Raw genomic sequence first — 24,034 nt, forward strand, 5'->3', positions numbered from 1 at the left:
TTGAGCAAGTGAACTGTCTTTGATACATGAACAATAAGGAGCTTCATACTGTGATAAACAACTTAGAAGAAACTAGAAACTGCAAGATCCAGGAATGGGTGGTCTATGGGACAACATGTAAAATGACAAATACCAATCAACAATTAACCTTGAGTGCGTGATCAGCTGCTTGTGGCAAATGGGGAACAATGTCTGGCGCGTGGACAGTGTGTTAACCTATAAAAGCTGTGCATTTTGCTATAATAAAGGAGAATGACCATACCCACATTGGGACTCATCATTACTCTGGGTTCACCTCCCACTCCGACAGCAGTTCGTGAGATGCATCAGAAGCTCTTATGTGATATGCATCAGAACCTCTGGTTTCTGAGTTGCCAGAGGAGGCAGGACTGTCACTGTACTTTAGATTTCTAAACCAGCATAAATGTAGAGAGAGAAAATATGATGGAGGCCACATCCAGAAAGTATTTTGTTATCTATCAAAAGTACATGGTACTGTAGCTTCACTCTTGGGTGAAATATAATGCTCTTGACAGAGTTCAAGCTAGATCACCTGCTTGTTCTTTTTATCCTTAAATTCTGGCTAAAATTTCAAGGGAAAAAAGCTCTGTTCTTAGAGCTTCTAGAAACATTTTCTGGAATACTACTTGCTCATTCTGTAACCTTGCAGGTCTATTCAGTAGGATTATGGACTGATACATATAGAAGATATTAGGCTGCAATCCTTTAAAACTTTTAGCCATTGTCATAAATTTTAAGGGGTAAACATATCAATAGGTTGGGCAAGGAATAAACACTGCTGGGCCTGTCTCTTTGACACATTCGGGAACACAGAGCAAGAAATTCAAAATGAAAACCAGAACCATTTAGAACAAGATTCATTCTGTTTGGATCGATTTGTAACTCCATTTTAAGTGCCTTGCTCTCAATAGAATGCATTTTGCAATGTATTACCTCAATAAATACTGTTGGTGGTATGAGTATGCAGCTTTTAGGGATTCATTCTCATATCTGCAACAACTTGATTTTTGATTCATGTATTGAATATTTTTATTGATTCTAGTAATTACATTACACATTACACATTAGAATGAGAGATGATAATACCGCCTCCACTGTAAGCCATAGGAGAAATGACCAAGTATTGTCCCTTATTTGATGAAAAAAACTATTACAATGAATGAAAAATGTAGTAATGAAATATTTCAAAGGTGGAAGATGATTAATAGGGAGAGATATCAAATGTCTTGTCAGATGAAGAGATAATATCGTTTACTACCATCACCCCAAATCGTTGTCTCAACCACTGCAAAACACTATTTAAAAAGAAATGCAGAAAAGAGACAAAACAACGAAAAGAAAAGGATCTGACCCAGTTTGTAGCTTAAATATTTATATTGAAAAGCTTTTAACTATTTTCTCTGAGGATCTAGCAAATAAACTGGAACATAATTTTTAGAAGAAGCATTTCCCTTTAAGCTTGCTTTTATTCAGTCTCGTAAAGTAGGTGAGAACATATTAGAGCACTTCAATGAGACTGACTGCATTTACAGGTGGAAGAAAAGGATGATAATTAGTGAGCTTGCTGCATTTAAAAACAAGAGACAAATATATTGACTTCTGACTTTTGGTGGTGTTAACAACTATTTTCATAATAACTAAGCGAAGAAATAGTCAAACATGAACGAAAGAGGTAATCTATATGTTGTAATTAGAATGTGTTATGTAGGTGGTGTGGATAAAGAATACTTACGTGTCATAAGTTCATGAGCAATATGACATCTTAACGCACTGAAAAAAAATCTAGCTTACATGGTAAGCACAACTTTGCACAAACATTTACAGACTTTTTAGATGAGAATAGCCAGTAAACCACTTTAACTTTACTGGAAGAATATGAGCTTTTAATAGAAGTACTCAGGCACAGATAATGTGAAAGCAATTCAAACAGGAGAAACTGTGTATTATGATTGCTTTCCAAAAGTGATGAGAGCAGGAGTCTGTAAGGCCATTCTGTGCATCAAAATCCCACTTTGAACCTGCTCAAAGAGACTTGCATACCCAGAACAGAACAATTCATCCATGTTCCTGCTGGAATAAGCGGCAAAGACATGTACAGTGATGGACTGTGTCAGGATTGTACAGAATGGGTAGCCTATGATAGTCGGGCTTTGTAGATCCCAGTGAAAAAATTATTCTACTAGGAATAACCACACCGTAGGTACAAAAAGATCAAAGATATTGTTTGTTGTTGTATTATAGTAGGAAGCCCCAGAAAGAATTAATGCACTCACCCTCCTGCCTTCTAACCTCACAAAATATAAAAAGGTAAAGATTGTATCTCATACTCCAGTAGGACTGACTCGATGTTCTTTGGTCTCTCTCTTTACCCACTGCTATTTTAACACTTTCTGTCATTCAGTTGGACATTTATTTACAATGGGAAATAAAATAAACCACGGCAGAGAAATAAAGAAATGAACAAGCAATAAAGACCAGCTAGCTATTGTAGGGAGCTATAGCACTACCTTTTTATTGAATCTTCATTTTCTTTATTTCACCTCCAAAAGTGTAAGGAAGTGTAATATTCTCAGTAAATGGAAAGAAGAAATGGAAACTGAGGGCATGCTGGAACAAGAAATGAGATGGAAGGGGCTATACATTGTGTATCTCTGACTTAAAGCTTGGCAAGAACAAGTAAGGCTGAGTGGCTGGAAGGGCAGTGGGAAGTCCAGGGGGAAAACAGTTAACATGTTTCTTGTTGCTCTGCTTTTTTTCTAATTTAGTTAAATAGGACTACTTTTCAACAAGAGATTTTGTTGATATAAATTAGGGAAGGTAAAATGGTAAAATGATTTTTTTTTTATTTTCAAGCCAAAGGCTGGTTGGTTAGCCATATTCCAGGTACTGGTTAAAAAATAATTTTTTTAAAGAAAAAGAAAGAATGGCATATCCATAATAGGATAGATACATTTTGCCCCAGAATAATTTATTCTAAGGCTGATGAGAACTGGAAGTGCTTGATTTGGTAAATGGCATAGCATAATATTTTCAGAAAGGAATTTTGGATTTTGTGTATCAGCTTGAGCTCAAGTTGGCAAAGAATTTAGAGAAAATCAAAACAGCTTAACTAAAACATTTGTTGTCTCTAATCATTGTACAAAACCATACAAACAAAAGAAGAAACTACTTAAAAAAAAAATCAAATGTTGTAATTCTGGTTACAAAGGAAGGTAATATGATTTTTGAGGTCACATTTTGCTTTGGCCCAAACCATAGAAAAATTTCCACTACTAGAAAACCCTTAGCTTTCCACTACTAGAAGACCACTGCTAGAAGACCCTCCACAACAAAAATGAATATCCAGATCTTATGAAATCTTTCAAGGATGCTACAATTCCAACTGCAAAGCAAAAGTATGCATTCTGACCATATTTCCAGGCATTGTGGTGTTGCAGTTGTTGATCATAACAGCTTTACTACCTGAAAATACGGAGAGCGGTGTCCTTATGTCTTATAAATCATAAGTTTCATCCCTGTTCTGTACTGGATCTTGGCAGAAAGGTGACATTGTGCAATAAACATTTTCTTGTAGAAATTTAGGGTTTCTTAAGTACCCAGAGGTCTCGACTGAAAAGTTAAAGACATTGTTTTGATTTTGGTTTTTTTAATATTTATTTTTCTGTAAATACCTGTTTTCTTAAAAGCCAAATGGTCCCTTTTGTTCTGGTCAGGAATTCCTTAGAGATTCTAATTAAATCTAGTCCATTAAAGCCCATTAGGTGGTATTAAAAAGCAATTTGGTTTCCCTTCCCCAGTCCATGACAACATGCTTACGCAATTACTTCCACGGTGCTTTAAAGATGAGATTTTCAAAAGCATCAGCATTGGCAAAATCCTGTTTTCAGTAAGTCAGTGGCCATCCGATTCACTTCAAATCTACAAGAAACAAAATAGCAAATGTCCAAGTATCTTTTAAAAGATCCAAAGCTGTCTAAATTATGGGAGAGCACTATAATACATTACAGCAATACCACTAAGCTAATTAGTTGCTGCTTTCAGTGGCTTCTTATGTCAATATAATTGAATTGCTTAAGAGCCTCTTCCCCACTCTGGTTTTGGGCAGTAATGGGGACATTTTTATTATACCTGACACTGGCAATTGGATTTCAGAGGTTACTTTATGGGCCTCATTTCTTTTTTTCTCTAGAAATGCTACTTTTGAGTCACCGAAAAGCAAATTTTGGAACATATGAGCCTGTCTATCATGGTGGAAAGGAAAGCAGAGGCAGTCAGAGAACATCTGAAATCATTCTACATTTAATAATTCACTAAACATCAGTTGGAAATAAAAAACAAACAGCCAAGACTGGAGTGATCTGGCTGCAGAGTATAGAAATCTGGGTCCCAAATGCTCGTCTGAGTGTCAGGGGTATTGTCTTTCTGAACATCCTTCAGTGTTTTCTTCATTTTCATTTTTATTTTTGTTTTTAGTTTGCATACCATTGTGAAGTATTTCTTCTCCCACAATTTTAACTTCCAAAATGTGCAATGTTCTTTTCATGAGGGAATTAAAAGGACTCCAAAGTTGGTTTTTACATTATGAATAGTATCATTGTTAGCATTCTGAAAGCAAAAGAGAAACATTTTTGACAACCAATGTTAGAGCCTGGAGGTAGGTCTCATGCAGGTGGAATCTACTATTTAAGACAATCTGACTCTCATGGTTGTATAACATTCCTAAGAAAGGCTTCAGAAGTCAGAGCAGATTATTATTCGTCTTCTGGGAAGAAACTCAGAGCCCTCAGTCGTGTATAAGCCCTTATTGCTGTTAAGCTTTCCAGTCAGGTGCCTCCTATTGGATTTAATAAATACTGACAAATTAACCAATTTTTAGTCTGTGTCAGACTGGCAAGGAATAAGCTCTCTAAAGGACTGAAACGTATTAATTACATATATTTACGTAAGAGAAGAGAGATGTGTCTCTTGGGTTTAGCTCCATGGGTGGTAACCTCTTTCACTACAACAGCTAATATCCAAGTCTTGGGAGCCCTCAGTTACCACCCCTTGTAGGCTGGTGTATTAATGCAAAACTGAAAATTGTGGTAGGTTACGCCGATACGCTCGGCAGCAAAATGCAGCGAGGGGACAACCGACACAGCAGCTACGGCAGCGCCTCGGCCCCGGCGGCGCATCACACATCAGCACGGAGGACTGCAGGCTGCACGGCCCCGAGGCGAGCACCAGCTCCCGCTCTGAGCCCCAGGGAAGCAGCTGAGCACTCCCCTGCGAGGGACCTTGTCGCCCACTTGGTTATACGTGATTTACAAAGTTGGAAGAACGATCTCGTTAAGAGGAAAAGAAGGAAATAAAGACAAAATGGCTTCTCAATTATAGGTACAAGGTGTTAGGCAGTGCTCCAGTTGCTCTCCATCTGTATTCTGCATCTGTTGACTTTTGCACATTTTGGTGTGCGTTTTCAGCACTTTTCGTTCATTACAGATTCAGATGCTGTAATTTCTACAAACTATGATACCAGAAAATTGTCAAAATATTTGCAGCTAAATGCAAACCCGCTCAAAATTCTACTATCTTTAAATTCCAAAGCTACAGGGAGAAGAAAAATCAAATATTGCTTAGATTTATCATTTTCTTCAGAAAAAAAAAGAAGGTATATTTTGAAGTGCAAGATGATGATTTTTAGATCAAAACTTTTTTACTGATCAGTTCTGGGACTAGAATTCCCCAAATCAGACATTGTTAACTTTATAAATTTTTTAAAATGTCTTTTCAGATTTTCAGTTGATCAATTAATTTTTTTTTTTTTTTCTAGCTTGGAGGGGAGATGAATTGTTCTTTGGCAACAGGAAAACTAAATGAGAAGGGAAATGATTTTTCACCAGTAAAGAAAGACAGGACAAAAATAAATTGATGTTGTGCCTGGATTGCAGTGACTGTTCGAGCACTTTGAGGACAAAACAAAGGAAAATATGAAGGGAAGACAGTAACCACAGACTATGCTGGATAGCCCTTTGCTCCAACATTAACGAAAGTTTCTGAGAGAAAAGATTTTAGGTGAAGATCACCCACAGAAAAAAGGAATTACAACTTTTTTTTTCCATTGAACTTTTCTTTCTGGTGAATATTCTGTCAGAGGAAATAAGCCCTCAGCTTTCATCTTTTTGAGTAATTATATAGGTACAGTAAAAGACAATGGAGGAGAAGCAGGCTGTTAGGTCATTTAAGTGTGGACACAGAAATGTAGGATCTGGTACACTTAATAAGTGAGCTTGACAGGGAAAATCACAGGTTTTATTTCTTCCTTCTTAAGCTTTCAGTGTTTTGTTGTTATTGTTTCCTGTCTATAAGGCCAAGCAAGGGCCTCAGTGAGACTTGAAGTCTCTGTAGATTTTCCTGCTGGCTCGTAAACCGAGTATAAGTACAATATTCCCAGGCTTATCCAGCTCTGCTTTAGAATCCATTTGTAATCCACACAAGAGCAGTAAAGAAGAAACATATGCCGTATTATTACCGGGATAATTGCTGGCTGGCTAATCTCACGTTTCATTGCTGCTGGGCCTCTTTTCTTATTGGCTGTGAATGTTTACAAATTCCAGTGATTGTGTAAATCCTTCTTGCCCCTCTGTACAACTGACAGTTGTCCTTGACTTTAAAGCTTGATATATTCTGCTTCGTTTACAATGCATCCAAATCCACTCCAAGCAGACTTTCCGTTTCTTGGTGAGATGCCAGTGATTCTGAACAGGCAGATCCTGCCAGCTATTACCATTGTCAATAGCTGACTTTTGGGAGGAAAGACATGGTATGAGGCTTTGAAATAGTTGATCAGCTATGCTCAAGTGACTGCTAGTAGCTATATGGCTGTAGCTTGGATTCGTTGTACCCACGTACTTCCCATTTCAGTACGAAATCAAAGAAAGAGATCTGACAAATGTCTCTGTGCATCTGCAAAAGCTGAAAACAAGGTCTGCCTTCTGTTGCTTAGTGTATGTGGCTGACCTCAAAGCTTCATATGATCATCTCACTTCCATGTAGGCGCAAAACGGAGTTGAAAGAAAAATAATAGGATATATATTTATCCTAACAAAAAAGAACCTCTGGTAGGTTTTATATATTCCCCTATTTTCTGTTTTCCATAAAGCCACATGCCTTTAGTCTTTGTTTACTTTCTCATTTTTAACACCCCAAGACAGAAATTTAAAAGGATTGATTAGTAGACGTAGTGCTTTATTTTTGTGAAAACCAAGTTTGTCACAGTTTGTCCAGGTCTTTAACCGTCACTAAATGCAAGTTCAATTTGCTGATTATTACTGGTTTGGGAAGGGGACAACAGCTGTCACACCACATATGTGACCACCCTCCAGCACACCAGCAGCTCACATTTTCTCTTCCCTGAGGAGAGCAGACACTATGCTGCTTGTCTCACCCTCCTTTTAATGCCCCCTTTCTGGTAAACTGGCATCGGGCAGTGCCTGAAATCCAGGTATCCTGTCTCTCACGTGAGTCCCCAGTCACTAGTCTGGAAGCTTCTCCATTTCTTACTTCATAGATCAATGAATATTTAATTATTTTTAAACTGCAAATCTCCAGCAGAGGTGCCTATTGCAAACAACTCTACAGCTGCCAGTTGGTACATGCTCCCCAAAGACAGGACACCACAGGACCTACTCCTGGAGCAGCTTACATGTTAGAAAGTAAGTAAGTGCTGAGTCCCCCATATTCCTACCTTGCCTCTGTCAGCCACCTGTACAGATATTGTGGGTATCTCTAAGGCATTTGCAATGGCACAAGACACCTGTATCTATGCACCTGGAACACTTCTTTAAATATATAAAGCAATTTTCTGCTGGATGTAACTACATATCATAGGAAGTGAATGTTAAAATCTTCTCATGGGGAATATGGAGCTGAATATAGTGATTCAACATCCCACACGACTGGTCTAACCGCTGCACTATAAGAACAAACCTTCCCTGTCCTCCCCTTCCCTGCCTTCCCTTCCCCTTTCCTCTCCTCCTCTCTTTTCTCCCACTAGGGCTTAAACGTTAGAATGTTCATGCAAAATTGTCACATTCCTTTTACAAGGAAGGAGTGAGAAAAGAGTGAAATCAAGCTCATTTGCATTCAGACATCATTGATATTTTTGGCCTGGCAGTGGTCCTCACTAGCTGTAAGCATGCCTGTATTTCAAGACATTGCACCAATAATCCAGACCCATTTCCCATCTGTGTAATTGCATCTAAATGTTCACTACAGCACTAATAGTGGGGAGTTTAGATATAATTCAAGGAATGTGATAAACAGTCCCAATTTTTGGTATCCCAGACTGTCCTTTCATCTATATGGAGCAGAGCAGAAATCTGTCTTTTCTACTGGAAACTCTTTGGAGAAGGATTGTCTTTAAACTCATGATTTTTCAGTGTTAAAATCCCTTGCTGGTTTGAAAAAAAACAATAACAGGCAAAGAAAATGCATTCCTGAGAGGAAGTGTATCTGCGAGTACTCTGCCACTGAAAATCCAAACCGCTTCTAATCTTTCTCTTTTCTACACATCTCTTGTACATATAAAATCCTAAATTTTAGCGGCACTGTTTCTGAGCTGTTTCTCCATTTTCCTTTTACCTCCTTGGAGGAGCTAAGGACTTGTCTATTTTTGCATCTTTTTTACTCCTGACTTGTCAATGCTATCCTCCCCTAGTGGCCATATTAATTCAGAGTCCTTTGACAGGATGTTCTAAGGATGCGAATGTCAGGGAAAGCTGAAGCATCACCATAGCATTATGTAAAAATGTCTATTGTAATATAAATCCCTATGCCACAGCAATTTTAGCTTCTTGTTTAGTCACTTATACAAGATGTGCTATAATCATGATGAAGGCATAACTTATTGTTGCACTGATAGATTCCATACAATCAGCGCATTGTAAAATATGATGAAAATCAAGTTTTATTCTGGCAATTCAGCATTACATGACAATAGAGCCACTGCTCCCTTAAATCCTTTACATTTCTCAGTCCTTTCTTTTTCTTCTGGCTGAAGCTACTTTCCCTGGAAATTTTGAGATGCAGCCAAGTTTCATCGAAAATCCTCAGGAGCTATTCTCCATCTGACTAACAGAGCATCAGCTGACTCCCTGACCCTTGCATGAGGAATTCTCCCAGTGTATCTAAAAGAATGAGTCACACAAAAACTCCAGCCCATCATAAAATGGTGTTCCTTTTTTCCTTCTGAAGAGAGATTACAGGCCACAGATGCCAAGGTCTTCTCTGAGAAGCTACATCTGCCTCTTTGGCAAGCTCCGTACACCGCTGTCCTGGCACCACAGCAACCACCTCTGGCTGTAACGCTCGGCTGTCCAGCCCCTGCCTGTTGGCCTTGCTCAGCCTTCCACCTGAGGCTTCACACCTATCTTCCCAAGGCTAAATCTTCCAGATACCAGACCAAGACATTTCCTGTATCTTCTCACTCTGAAACGAGTTTTGTGCAAGTAAAAAATGATGCATTTTCATAATATTCCTGGCCTCAAAGGGCAGCAGAGAGACCCACCAGGAGCCCGCAGCTCTTGTAGGAGACACTGATGAGTCCTGGGTATTGCCAGAGCAATGGCGGCCCACCCCCACGCCTAAAAATAACAGCCTGGGGATCATGAGCAACCAGGAGTGCTGGACCAGAGCGGGCAAAGAGAACAAAAGTGGTGCAGCAGCCAGGGCATAGCAAGGCAGTTTGCATGGCAGTTCACGTGGAAGGGCATGAATGAAAGGCATAGTCACCCTACCAGCTCAAGAGGTGACTTCAATCAGTGGTCATTGACCTCTCAGGAGGAGCTTAGCTATAGTATCCACCTGGCAGAAAGCCATGTCCTCTGCACTCACCAGAATGGATGCGGCAACCCAGACAGAGCCCCCACGGAAACATGCAGCCATCCAAGTCTCAGGCTGCAGAGAGTGCCAGAACCTCTCTCTGGTAATGGATGGTGTCAGCGAGAACAGCTGTGTGAGATGTGACCAGGTGGATGATCTGCTCAGCCTGGTGGCAGAGCTACAAAGGTTAAGAAACATCAGGGAATCTGAGAAAGAGATGGACTCATGGAACCATGCCCTACCCTCCCTGAGAGAGAAACAGGAATAGCCACCGGAAAAAAAAACACAAAAAAAAAAGAAGTTCAAGGGGGTCCTGTATCCTCCCCCTGCCAGGTTAAAGGCAGTAGCTTAAAGGAAAGGAATGAATGAAGGCAAGTCCATGTTCGGGTTAGCAGGTGAATCCCCTCCTTGCCCACCTCGCCTCCGGAGGTGCCTCTGTACAACAGATATGAGGCTCTGGATGTGGAAGGTGAGTCTATGGATGATGTGGATGACGGTCCAGCTACAATGGAGGCGTTGCCAACAAACAGGAGAAGTTGGAATCCACCATGCTGCTAGAAAACTATGATCTGGTTGCCATTACTGAAACTTGTTGGGATGAATCCCATGACTGGATGGCTATCAATGGCTACAGGCTGAAGGATAAGTGGAGGTGTTGCCATCTACATCAAGAAATGGATAAAGTGTGAAGAGCTGTCTCTGAAGAACAGCCATGAGCATGTTGAAAGCTTATGGGTGAGAATCAGAGACTGAGGCAACAAAAAGAACCTTGTGGTTGGTGTCTAGTAGAGGTCACCCAATCAGGGGAAGTCTATTGATGAAGCCTTCTTACTCCAGCTACAGGAGACATTGCGCTTGCAGGCTCTCGTCCTATTGGAGTGCTTCAACCACCCTGACATCTGCTGGAAAAGCAGTACGGCAAGCTGTAGGCAATCGAGGAGACTCCTGGAGTGCACTGAGGTTAAGTTCTTAAGCTGGGTAATAGGATGCCCTACCAGAGGGGATGTGATACTGGACCTCTTTGTCACCAACGCAAGTGAGCTAATTGGTGACGTCAAGATTGGAGGCAGCCTGCGCTGCAGTGATCCTGCAGTGGTGGAGTTTGCAGTCCCAAGGGATATGGGGAAGGCGAAGAGTAAAGTCAGGACCCTGAATTTTAAGGAAGCAAAATTCCAGCTCTTCAAGTTCTCATGGTAAACTGCCCTCAGGGACAAGGGAGCAGAACAGACCTGGCAGATCTTTAAGGATGCTTTCCATAGAGCATAAGAGGTGTGAATCCCCAGGTGTAAGAAATCAGGAAAGGAAGGCAAGAGGCCAGCATGGGTAAGATGAGACCTGCTGGGAAAACTAAAGGGCAGGAAGGAAATGCACAGGCAGTGGAAGCAGGGATGGATATCCTGGGATGAGTACAGGGACACTGCCTGGTTGTGAAGAGATGAGGTTAGGAGCGCCAAGGCATGGCTGGAGCTGAAGGGATGCAAAGAATAATAAGAAGGGCTTCTACAGGTATGTCAGCCAGAAAAAGAAGGTCAAAAAAAGTCAAGCATACCCCCCCTTGATGAGCAAGACTGGCAGACTGGTGAAAACGGGCAAAGGAGAAGGCTGAGGTACTCATTGACTTCTTTGCCTCAGTCTCCACTGTCAGTCTCTCTTCCCACATTTCTTGAGTGGATGTCCTGCAAGATGGGGACTGGATGAGCAAAGTCCCTCCCACTGTAAGAGAAGATCAGGTTCGAGACCACCTGAGGAACATGAATATACACAAGTCTATGAGACCTGAATCCTGAGGGAATTGGCTGATGTAGTTGCCAATGATATGATGATCGTGATATTTGAAAATCAGCAAGTTTGCAGATGACACCAAGCTGAGCAGCGTGGTTGACACACCTGAGGGCCAGGATGCTATCCAGAGCGATCTGGACAAGCTCGAGGAATGGACCTGTGGGAACCTCATGAGGTTCAACAAGGCCAAGTACAGTGTCCTCCACCTGGTTCGGGGCAACCCCCTGTGATCAATACAGACTGGGTGATGAAAGGATTGGAAGCTGCCCTGCCAAGAAGGACTTTGGGGTACTGGTGAATGAAATGCTGGACATGAGCCGGCAATGTGCACTCACAGGCCAGGCGGCCAGCTGTATCCTGTGCTGCATCAGAAGAAGTGTGGCCAGCAGGTCAAGGGAGCTGATTCTGCCCTTCTACTCCACTCTGGTGAGACCCAACCTGGAGTCCTGTGTCCAGCTCTGGAGCTCTCAGCATCGGCAAAACACGGGCCTGTTGGAGCGGGTCCAGAGGAGGCCACAAAAATGATCAGAGGGATGGAACACCTCTCCTGTGAAGATAGCCTGAGAGAGTCAAGGTGGTTCAGCCTGGAGAAGAGAAGGCTCCAGGGAGATCTTACTGCTGTCTTCCAATACCTCAAAGAACCTTATAAGAAAGATGGGGACAGACTTTTTAGCAGGGCCTGTTGCAATAGGACAAGGTGTAATGGTTTTAAACTGAAAGAGGGTAGATTTAGTCTAGATATAAGGAGGACATTTTTCCCAATGAAGGTGGAAAACACTGGCACAGGTTGCCCAGAGAGGTGGTAGATGCCCCATTGCTGAAAACATTCCAGGTCAGGTTGGACAGGTCTCTGAGCAACCTGATCTAGTTGAAGATGTCCCTGCTCATTGTAAGGGGTCGGGCTAGATGACTTTTAAAGGTCCCTTCCAACCCAAACTATTCTATGGTTCTATGTTTCCTTTCAGGGCAAGATTGGCTCTTGTAGGATCTGTCTTTTGTCTTAAGGAAGACAGACAGCAGCTTCCTTACTGTTTTTCTGCACCGTAACTCAGGATTTTTTTTGATGTTAAATAACTCTTTCATACTGTCAAGTGATAACATGGCAAAGTTTCAGAACAGGAGTACAAAGCACTTTCAGTGAACATGCAGATGCAATATGACAAATGGAATCTACTGAAGACACAGACACATATTTGCAGATGCTATCTTTGTAAAACAAACCAAACCTTCCCATAACAATTTACACCATTAGTAGCACACTGAAAAGGCTATGTACATCTCTATCTTATCAGATAAGCTGTAAATGACATGTTTGGTGGTGTGTTTTGGTTTTTTAATTAATCCTGCAGTCTGGTTTTTTTTTTTTTTTATTCTCTTACCGATACCAATCCCCAAACAGAGATGGTTCAGAACAACATAGAGGCAATTTGCTTTTACAAGGAACTCTGTCTACATGAATACACATTTCTTATGAAACAACACCAAGAACACATGCCCCATAGAATGATTAATGCAGTGTGTGGATTTTCTCCTTCTTAGCCCTCCAGAGGAACTGAGGGACACTACAGTATTTCTTCAGAGACTCTACCCTGCTTTTCCATCAAAATATTCACTGCATTCAGTTTAATTGCATTATGTGTTGTTTGTTGTTCAAAATCCAAATTTTTTGAGCCAAAATTCATATCATATGATATCATATCACAATATCATAGTATCATAATATCATATGATATCGTACGTCTCATGTAAACACAAGAAAATCTCTGCATTTTTTTCTATATGATTTATTCTCAGAAAAGTGAGTTACAGAATTTTTTTATGACATTATTACTATAAAGGTAGGATAAAAAATGGATTTAACATTTAACAATGATGGTGAAGTTTGAGGTCATTGTGATCTATCATGGAAGCAAGTTTAAAATCATGGCCCAGTTGCAGGTTTTCTGTATGTAAACTTCGGTTTTGAGTTTAATAATTGCATTGTTACAGCCATAGGGTGTCACAACCACATAGCAAGCAAGTGACTTTGTAATTTAGGTCTACCCCACTGAAGGATTTGAAGATTAATTGAGGACAGTGAGAACATTGTCTTTGGGTGGTTTTTTTTTATGCTGCAGGTTGAAATGTTGTGAAATCAATCACCCAGAAGAATCCCACACTGGGGTGTAATTTAAACTGACTAACAAATCCTTCAAAAGCCATGAAGTCTTCTGTCATACTAGTGCTACCTAATGATTTAAATGGGTGCTGCAGCAAGAAAATTAAGGGCATAAATGAGAACTGATATGCTAAGTCAAAACAAATGAACCCACAGTATTTGTGTTTATAGTATCACCAAGACTTGTCAGCAATGTATGCTTCTGTTTTAAAAGCTCTCCTCTGTTACTCACTTTGAAAATATTTACATATGGTATTTCACAGATAGTTCATGAAGAATATTTGTAGTTAGAAATGAAATGAAGTATGTCGTTGTGATCCAGGTCAAATCACAATCCCTTGCATCAAGAAGAAGATATCTTATCAACTGCAGACCTTGTTCTCAAGGCAAAAGCAGCACTGTGTTCTAACCCCACTTATGAGGGGAAAAAACATCCAGTGATGAATTGTAATGTACTTTAGTAAACAAAAAAAGTCAAGCTTGCTTTAAATCAGAAGAGTAAGATGAAAATCTTCTAACTAGCTCCCCCTGACACCATTTTGTCTCAAGTATTTAAGTCTTTGATAACCTGATGATACTGGTGTACCATTCCAACAAATATTACATTTCTTTGGGGCTGTTTTTTACTGGGGAAAAAAGTGACTTTTAGCAAGATCAAATGAAATTACAGAAGGAGACACCATATGTCCAAGAATCTTGAGTGATTGTTGGGAAAAAATGGCATTTCTTTTAAGCTGAGTGACAGGTTGTAGGAGGTCGAATAACATGGTCAAACATTTAGAGTTTAGTTGGCTGAAAGAGAGAATAACATTATCAGAGAAAAAATCTTTCTTTTCCATCACTTTTAATTAACTCAGAACACTTCATCAAATACTGTGACTTGACAGCATGACTTGAAAGTGATAGAAACGTAGATGATTTAAAGTCTGGTTGTGTTTTTGTGGTTCTGGTCCACAGTTACCAGTTTACAACAAAAAATTACAGTGTCTAGCTTTTATTTATAGACACTTTAAAAACAGCAAACCAAATTCTGATGCTCTGTTGCCATACGTCTGATAAGAATAAGGCAGGACCCAGAAAAACTCCTTGAGAAATTCCTTTTATGCCTGTCCCCAGGATATGCCTTTTACAAAGCACAGGGTCAAAACAAGCCCTAATCTGCCTCTGTGCACAGTCCCAGTAGAGGTGATCAGTGGGAATATGTGAGACTGTTGGCATGTGAAGCCCTCTGAGCTACCCTGGGTTGCCTAGGGTCTAGGCATCTAGGACTACCCATCTTCTTTACCTTATTTTTGACACAAGGCAATACCGGAGTCCTACAAACTACAAGGATAGAATCATAGAATAATTTATATTGGAAAAGACCTTTAAGATCATTAATTTCAACCATTAACCTAGCACTGCCAAGTCCACCACTAAACCATGGCCCTAAACACCACATCTACATGTTTTTTAAATACCTCCAAGGAGGATGACTCAACCGCTTCCCTGGGCAGTCTGTTCTGATGCTTGATGACCCTTTCATTAAAGAAATTTTTCCTAATATCCAATGTAAACCTCCCCTGGCACAACTTGAGATCATTTCCTCTCATTCTATCGTCAGTTACTTGGGAGAAGAAATCAACACTCACCTCGCCACAACCCCCTTTCAGCTAGTTGTAGAGAGCGATAAGGTCTCCTCTCAGCCTCCTCTTCTCCAGACTAAACAACCCCAGTTCCCTCAGCCGCTCCTCACAAGGCTTGTACTCTGGACTCTTCACCAGCTTTGTTGCCCTTCTCTGGACACAGTCCAGCACCTCAATGTCCTTCTTGTAGTGAGGGGCCCAAAACTGAACACAGTATTCTAGGTGTGGCCTCACCAGTGCTGAGTACAGGCCAGGACAATTTCTTCCCTAGTCTTGCTGGCCACACTATTTCTGATACAAAAAGAGAGAGAGAAATAGAGCAACCACGTACTGCTACTTCCCCAGAATACTATTCCAGGAAGTTGAGGTTCAGGAACTTTAAAAAAAGAGAAGCTGGATTTTTTTAGCTAATAACCTTGGATGATTTCTACTGTACCTAAGAAACTCAGAACATTTAATTTCCAACCTGGACTGTAAATCCATAAGCAGGCTGAATCGGTTTTTGAATGATATATATATACAGAATAATAATAATATAATATACAGAATAATAATAATATAATAAACAGAATAATAATATAATATACAGAAATTTGATCTGGCAGAATCCTTATGTTAACATTGCAAATAATGGTGTCAACAGCCAAATGGTCAATAAGAAGACTGGAGAGAGGACTGTAACTCTTATGTATTTTCAGTAGAGAAGCACTCAAGAGGCTGAATAATACTGACAGTGATCTGGGATTCCATGCCAATAAAGAAAAAAGCTGTTTTTCCCACCTGTACCAGATGATTATATGGCCAAAAGTCTTCTTGTACAATTTGCTATAGGAGAAAACATGGTCAGAGAATCCGACTTTCAAAAATATCTAACATATGTAACATATGTAACACTGTTTTTCTGTCATCCAATTAAAACAATGTCCTTGCTGTACAGTGTAGTATGTCCTCATAATCACTTTTCAATATGTTAGTGCAAGTTCAGTACATCACCATTTTTACTGAAGCTTCATGTACATGGAAAGCTAATGTCAAGTTTCACTTTTGCTAAAAGACTAATTCCTTAATGGCGTAGTGCCTCACGTGCTCATCAGTGAAACAATAGAGGAGGATTTTGCTGTTTTCTTCCTCTTCCTTGTAAAAGAGAGAAAGTGTGGAATTCATGTAACCAAATCCGTATGTTCACCGTCTAAGAGTCTACATCTGAGCTCTCTCCCTTTGTAATCACTGGAGAAAAAAGTAAGCACTTTTTGTGTATCATTCATCTCATCCTAAAGTCTAAAACAGATTACGTGCTCCCTAAATCTGTTTTTTTTCTCTCCACTGAGCCTAGCCTTGTTAGATGTCTATATTGTAGAAATCTAAAGTTAGACAAATTGATTCCCACCTAAGATGCCTAAATGAAGTGAATAATAGTGGAAAGTTCACACAGACCATTTGTTTTCAGTCTCATTTCAATGTATAAAGTTCCAATCTATAGAAGCAGCCAGACAAAAGCATAAGTTTAATGTCTATCCACAGGATATCCTCCTTTCACCACTCAGTTTCAGAGATCTGTGCTGGGTTTGGCAGAGTAACTGGTGATACCTCGGTACCCTACTTCTTCTTCAACGTTGGTCACTTTGAATGTCTGACAGTTAAACCACACTGAGATACTGGTTGCTGCATCCCTTTGTTACATTATTGACCAGGCCAGGTAGTGAACATTTTTCTCTTATTCTGCCAATATTACAGTAATTTCACCACTCTGCACTGTACTCTAGTAGTACAGACCCAAACAAGTATCAGTCTATCTTTTTGTTCTGGGCAGAATTAGGATAGTTTCCTCTCTGGGATTCTGCACTACATTGAAAACTGTGGTAGTGCAAAAATGAGACTGAAAAACCAAGTTGTGTTCCATGAATAAACCAGATGTCTGTGATAAAATGCGTTAATTTGGTTAAGATGAAGATTATTGTATAGAAGGATATGCAATAATTTTCTTAGCATTTTGGAAGAGTCTTCACCACTATGTTGACTATTAGCATACAGCTTAACTTAATCATTAATTCTAACAGATTTCCTGGGCTAACTCAGCAAATATTCCTTTGTTTCTTTATCACCAACTATCATTACTCCACAAATAGATCTTTAAGCCAAATAATATTCTGAGATGTCTTGGAAATCCCAAGCACAAATACAGGCTGGGTGGAGAATGGATTGAAAGCAGCCGTGAGGAGAAGGACTTGGGGCTGTTTGTTGACGAAAAGCTCAACATGACCCGGCAATGTACGCTTGCAGCCCAGAAGGCCAACTGTATTCTGGGCTGCATCAAAAGAAGTGTGGCCAGCAGGTTGAGGGAGGTGATTCTGCCCCTCTACTCCACCCCGGTGAGACCCTACCTGGAGTACTGCATCCAGCTCTGGAGCCCTCAGCACAGGCAAGACATGGAGATGTTGGAGAGCGTCCAGAGGAGGGCCACAAAAATGATCAGTAGGATGGAACACCTCTCCTGTGAGGATAGGCTGAGAGAGTTGGGGTTGTTCAGCCTGGAGAAGAGAAGGCTCCAGGGAGACCTTCTTGCTGTCTTCCAGTACCTGAAGAGGCCTTACAAGAAAGGTAGAGAGGGATAAGGTTAATGGTTTTAAACTGAAAAAGGGTAAATTTAGATTAGACATAAAGAAGAAATTCTTCACTGTGAGGGTAATGAGACAGTGGAACAGGTTGCCCAAAGAAGTTGTGGATGGCCCATCCCTGGAATTGTTCGAGGCCAGGCTGGATGGGGCTTTGAGCAGCCTGGCCTAGTGGAAGGTGTCCCTGCCCATGGCAGGGTGGTTGGAACTAGAATATCTTTAAGATTCTTTCCAACTCAAACCATTCTGTGACTCAATGATTCTATGATTCTATATTTGCTTCTGTGAAGGAGTATTGCTTAACCTGATTAATATTTTCCTTGTAAGTCTTAAAGGATTTGACTGGAATAGCAGATGTAAACTTCTTATAAACATTGACTAATACTTTTATAAACAAGACTGAACTCGTTTATGCTCACAACGTGGGTTTAGTAAGAAAACACACTAGCAAATTCCAATGTAGTAAACAATACTATAAGGACTAGTTTAATTTTTTTTTTCAGCTACTCTATCATACAATTATTCACTAAATAGTATATCAATGAAAGGCTTATGTTCTAATGTTCTTTAAAAATATTCTTTAAAAATAGGTTCTAATTTTAACATGAAGTCTTAAGTGGAGTTAGTAATAATTAAATTAAATATTTGATTCTCTGTCAGATGACATTCCATTTTACTAGTATAAACTCTAAATAAATATTTTTTCTTTTAGTTGAGCTTTCAAAGTGTGACAGAGTGTTTTAAGACCTTAAAAACTGTTCCCAAATGTTTTCAGACACCATACTGGAGTTTCTTCATATGTTATATATAATATATTCTTTAAATATGTTCTTGAACATTTTTTAAACTTCCTCTACTGAGAACTTACTTTACTTTCTCCATTTTCAGTGTGATGATTTCACGGACTTCAAATCTAGTTACTACATTCAGTCACAAAAATACTGTGTTCTCTCTTCATATACAATTTTCCCCTTAATAAATAAACTGAGTGGGCATGGTTTATTAAAAACTGAGACCTGGCAAAGATAGGACTCAGTGCTAAATACGCCCATTAATATTCTTGTCCATTTCTACATGCACACAGACACCGCATCCAGCTCTGGAGCCTAAAGTACAAGAAGAGATGGATCTGTTGGAGTGGGTCCAGAAGAGGGCCAGGAAAAAGGTCAGAGGGATGGAACACCTCTCCTGTGAAGATAGCCTTGAGGGACACCAGGCTGTGATTCAGCCTGGAGAAGAGATGGCTCCGAGGAGACCTTATTGCAACCTTCCTGTACTTAAAGGGGGGCTTATAAGAAAGATGGGGACAGACTTTTTAGCAGGGCCTGTTGCAATAGGACAAGGGGTAATGGTTTTAAACTAAAAGAGGGTAGATTTAGGCTAGATCTAAGGAAGAAATTTTTCACTATGAAGGTGGTGAAACACTGGTACAGGTTGCTCAGAGAGGTGGTAGATGCCCCACCCCTGGAAACATTCCAGGTCAGGTTGGATGGGGCTCTGAGCAGCTGCTCATCTAGGCAAAGATTTCCCTGCTCGTTGCAGGGGACTTGGACTAGAAAACCTTAAAAGATCCCTTCCAACCCAATCTATTCCACGGTTCTATGATTCTATGATTCTGTGATTCTATGATTTTGCGGGGTTTTTTTAATATATATACAAGTTTCCATTTTCCTTGCTAATTTTAAAACATTTGAAGTCTGACATTTTATACCCCTATACTGAGGAGGGACTACAGAAGAAAGTATGGTTTAATAAGGCCAAGTGCCAGGTCCTGCACTTGGGTCACAACAACCCCATGCAACGCTACAGGCTTGGGGAGGAGTGGCTGGAGAGCTGCCTGGCGGAAAGGGACCTGGGGGTGCTGGTTGACAGCCGGCTGAATATGAGCTGGCAGTGTGCCCAGGTGGCCAAGAAGGCCAACAGCGTCCTGGCCTGTATCAGGAGTAGTGTGGCCAGCAGGAGTAGGGAAGTGATTGTGCACCTGGACTCGGCGCTGGTGAGGCCGCACCTTGAATACTGTGTTCAGTTTTGGGCCCCTCACTACAAGAAGGATGCTGAGGTGCTGGAGTGTGTCCAGAGAAGGGCAACGAAGCTGGTGAAGGGTCCAGAGCACAAGCCTTGTGAGGAGCAGCTGAAGGAACTGGGGTTGTTTAGTCTGGAGAAGAGGAGGCTGAGGGGAGACCTTATCGCTCTTTACAACTACCTGAAAGGAGGTTGCAGCAAGGTGGGTGTCAGTCTCTTCTCCCAAGTAAGAAGCAATAGGACAAGAGGAAATGGCCTCAAGTTGTTCCAGGGGTGTTTTAGACTGGTTATTAGGAAAAATTTCTTTACTGAGAGAGTGGTCAAACATTGGAACAGGCTGCCCAGGGAGGTGGTTCAGTCATAATTCCCAAAGGTATTTAAATGACCTCCAGGTATAGATGTGGTGATTAGGGACATAGTTTAGTGGTGGGCATGGTAGTGCTAGGTTAATGGTTGGACTTGATCTCCAAAGGTCCTTTCCAGCATAAAAAAATCTATGATTCTATGATTAAATATTTTTTTAGCATGCTTACATAAAATACTATGCTGATAAGTTTGTAAAATCTTCTGTGTGAATGTCATGTACTTTCTTCCTCTTTTTCCTCTTCTTCCATTGCCTTCTCTTCTCCATTGCCTTCCTTTTGCTGCTATTTATTGCCACAATTTATCTACACTTACATCAGAACACAGCTCTTTTGAAAATTTGGCCCCAGTTATGGGTACTGGTGACTTCTGAAAGTATGTCTTTAAGACAGAACTGGGCCATTGCTAATTAGTCCTGCATATAATTACACATTTAATTAAATACCCTGGAGGATTTTAAATAATGCCAAGAAAATAGCAAGCATGATTATATTTATTAAATATATTAGCTATGTAATTTGTAGTCAAAACAAACTTGACTTAACAGAATTAAGTACAAATATCTAAGTAACTGATGTTTAACTTTTCTGATGCAGTGAACTTCATTTTGGTCAAAGCTTTAATTTGCTGGTTGTCTAGTGTACGTGAAGGTTTGGTAACTTCTTTAAGTCTGGGACATGAAGCACTGGGAACCTATTCTGTAGAATGCATCAGTTGTTCAGGTGATACAAGTCACTCATGAAGTCTAATAAATCTCACATGGAACAGGTGAAGGAGAAAAAGGGAGATTACATTTAAATAAGAAAAGCCTGACTAAATCAGTATCTTCACTTAGCAAGAAGCAAGAGGACATTTTAATTCCCTGGAAAGATTCCTTTAAAAAATAAAATCCTATCAAAAGCAGATTTAGTGTTAAATATTGTGAGACTGTCTGACATCCTTGGAATAATAAATTAGTTGCATATTCTGCCTCCTGCCCTCATTTCCCCTCTGCCCCATAGATACTCCCCTTTGACTGACTGTCATTTTGGATGCTGACAAGAGGTATTAACTGAGGAGTCTGCTGATCACAGATTGTTTGCAGAGTAAAATATAGCCTTATTTTCTGCAGAGCTAGTGAAATGGGTGTGCATAGCAGGTCTTTGGGATCTAAAGAGGTTTCTACTCTCCATTCTCAATTCTCAGGAAAAAATACCACCTCAGGTATAACACTGCTTGAAGCTTTTTCTGTAACTTCTAGTGATTCTGCTTTTTAGGACCTTTATCAGCCATGGCTCACACACACTTTTTCATTTCATTAGAATCATTACAGCTCTATGCACCAATAGTGCTTTTATCTCCTATAAATGCACTATTTCTATAACATACATGTAATTCCAAGCAGAAATCTAAAACACCTATTGGCAATTGAACAATAGTGAAGATGTGCATTTATGAATAGAGTTTTTACTAACAATCTAGGATTCAATTGTAGCTTGGTCACAAACTGTCAAGATGAAAAAACACAGAACTGCAGCTGCTGCCAGAGCAGAATAGAAACCAAATTGCCAGTAATTTGAGGTCCTGATCATGATGTTAGCTTCCCCTTTGTCTTAGGAAAGACAAAGTATAGAACTAAACACTTTTCTAGTCTATGTTCTTAGTTCAGTCTTCCTTGTTGACACACTGAAAGCCCAGATTTGACTCACAAAATTTAAACCAGAGCTACGGGTCAGGATGAACCCTTGCAAAAAGAGATTCAAGTGACGCAGGAGAGTGACTTCCTAGAATTGTTTCCTCTATCTTGTGACCCAACAGGAGAATGTGACTTGATGCAGAGACATTCTCCCTTCCCATTGATACCAAGCTGGCAGTTCCTCCTTCACTTTGTAAATTGGGAGCTATCAGAAAAAAAAAAAAAAATTGTTAATACAGCCAATTGCTGATATAGGCTGTGAATAGGAAAAAATATATTCTGCATCAATGAGTCTATATAGATTTTAAATCTCTTAATGGACAAATAATTCAACAGAACTGCCCAGTGTACTTTTGTGACAAAAAAAGGCTAATGCAATCACAGAATCATAGAATCATTAAGGTTGGAAAAGACCTTTAAGATCATCAAGTCCAACCATCAACCCACCACCACCATGCCCACTAAACCATGTCCTGAAGTGCCACATGCACAAGTTTTTTTAATATTTCCGGAGTTGCTGACTCCACCACCTCCCTGGGCAGCCTGTTCCAATGTTTGACCACTCTCTCAGTAAAGAAATTTTTCATAATATTTAGTCTAAACCTTCCCTGGTGCAACTTGAGGCCGTTTCCTCTCCTTCTGTATATAAATAAGTAAGTGCAAGGAGGTAACTTGACTTACATACAAATTTGACAGAATACGCTTGTTTTAAAGGGGATTTTGCATGAGTTGCAACATGAGAGATTTTGGACTGTTCTGAATTAAGCTGTTCAGAAATATATGATAGGAACTAATATTATTTGCTTGTTTTCAAAGTTGAAAATGGACAGAAAACAATTGTTTTATATAACCAAACCCTCTATTTTTAGGGCTCTTGTAAAGAAATCTGGATGGTAAATACAACTTATTATTTTGAAAGCCTGAGACAAACTAGGAAATAGGTGACATACATAGCAATGACAACATCTCTATATCTCAATGGTTTTCATCTTTGTGATGATACAAAGATGACCAAAATATGTGGAAAAGGATGCTTGTGACTATAACATTACATAATTCTAACACATAGAATAATTTTAATAAACTATTAAGATTCAGATGCAGCTCAGCAACACAGGCCAAGAAAACATGAGTGACTATCTTAAACTTCTAGTATGTTAGGAGCAGCATGGTTTGAGGACTAGACAGAAATCCCTAGAGTGGCCATCTAAAAGAACCGAATCATCTTTAGTTCATCATAAAGATATGTTTAAGTGCCTCAGTATTCTTGTTGACTGAAAATACTGCAGTGGACAAAAACATAATAAGCATGAACAGATAGAACCCAAAGCCAGACAAATTCAAACTCAAAATTAGGCATACACCCTTAGTAATCAATCACTGGAACAGAAAATCAAAAGAGGGTAATAGATACTTTTCCCCTTCTTGTAGTCAAATCAAATCACCATGCCATTCAGGAAGGCAGATTTTGACTAAGGTATAGGTTTAGCTAAAAATTAACTTATCATGGCAATAGTGGAATGAAAGAGAAATAAGAGGGAATACAGTTGAAAAGACTGAGTTATTCAATCTGGGCTTAAATTATATGAATTTTAATGGAAGTAGGATGAAAAAAGAAAATCCTCTGTCAAAGAAAGAAAGAAAAGAAAAAATAGTTTTCAGGGGCAAAAATTACAATACCCACATAAGGGCAACTTTTAAACTTTTTTCCCAAATAAATGTTATTTTACAGAAGAGCATAAGAGAATGTGTTTGCTTTCCTGGTATTCCTCTCAGTTGTAGTTTACCTTGTTTCCTTAAAAAAGTAAAAAACAAATGCAATATTTTCTTAAAACCTCAGTTTGGTCAAGTCATCATTTTTGAGAGAATATGCTTTGCCCATCTTCTTCCAATGATAATCTTAATATTGCATCCA

The sequence above is a fragment of the Phaethon aethereus genome, assembly GCF_964289735.1.
Source record: "Phaethon aethereus genome assembly, chromosome: 1".
Taxonomy (NCBI): domain Eukaryota; kingdom Metazoa; phylum Chordata; class Aves; order Phaethontiformes; family Phaethontidae; genus Phaethon; species Phaethon aethereus.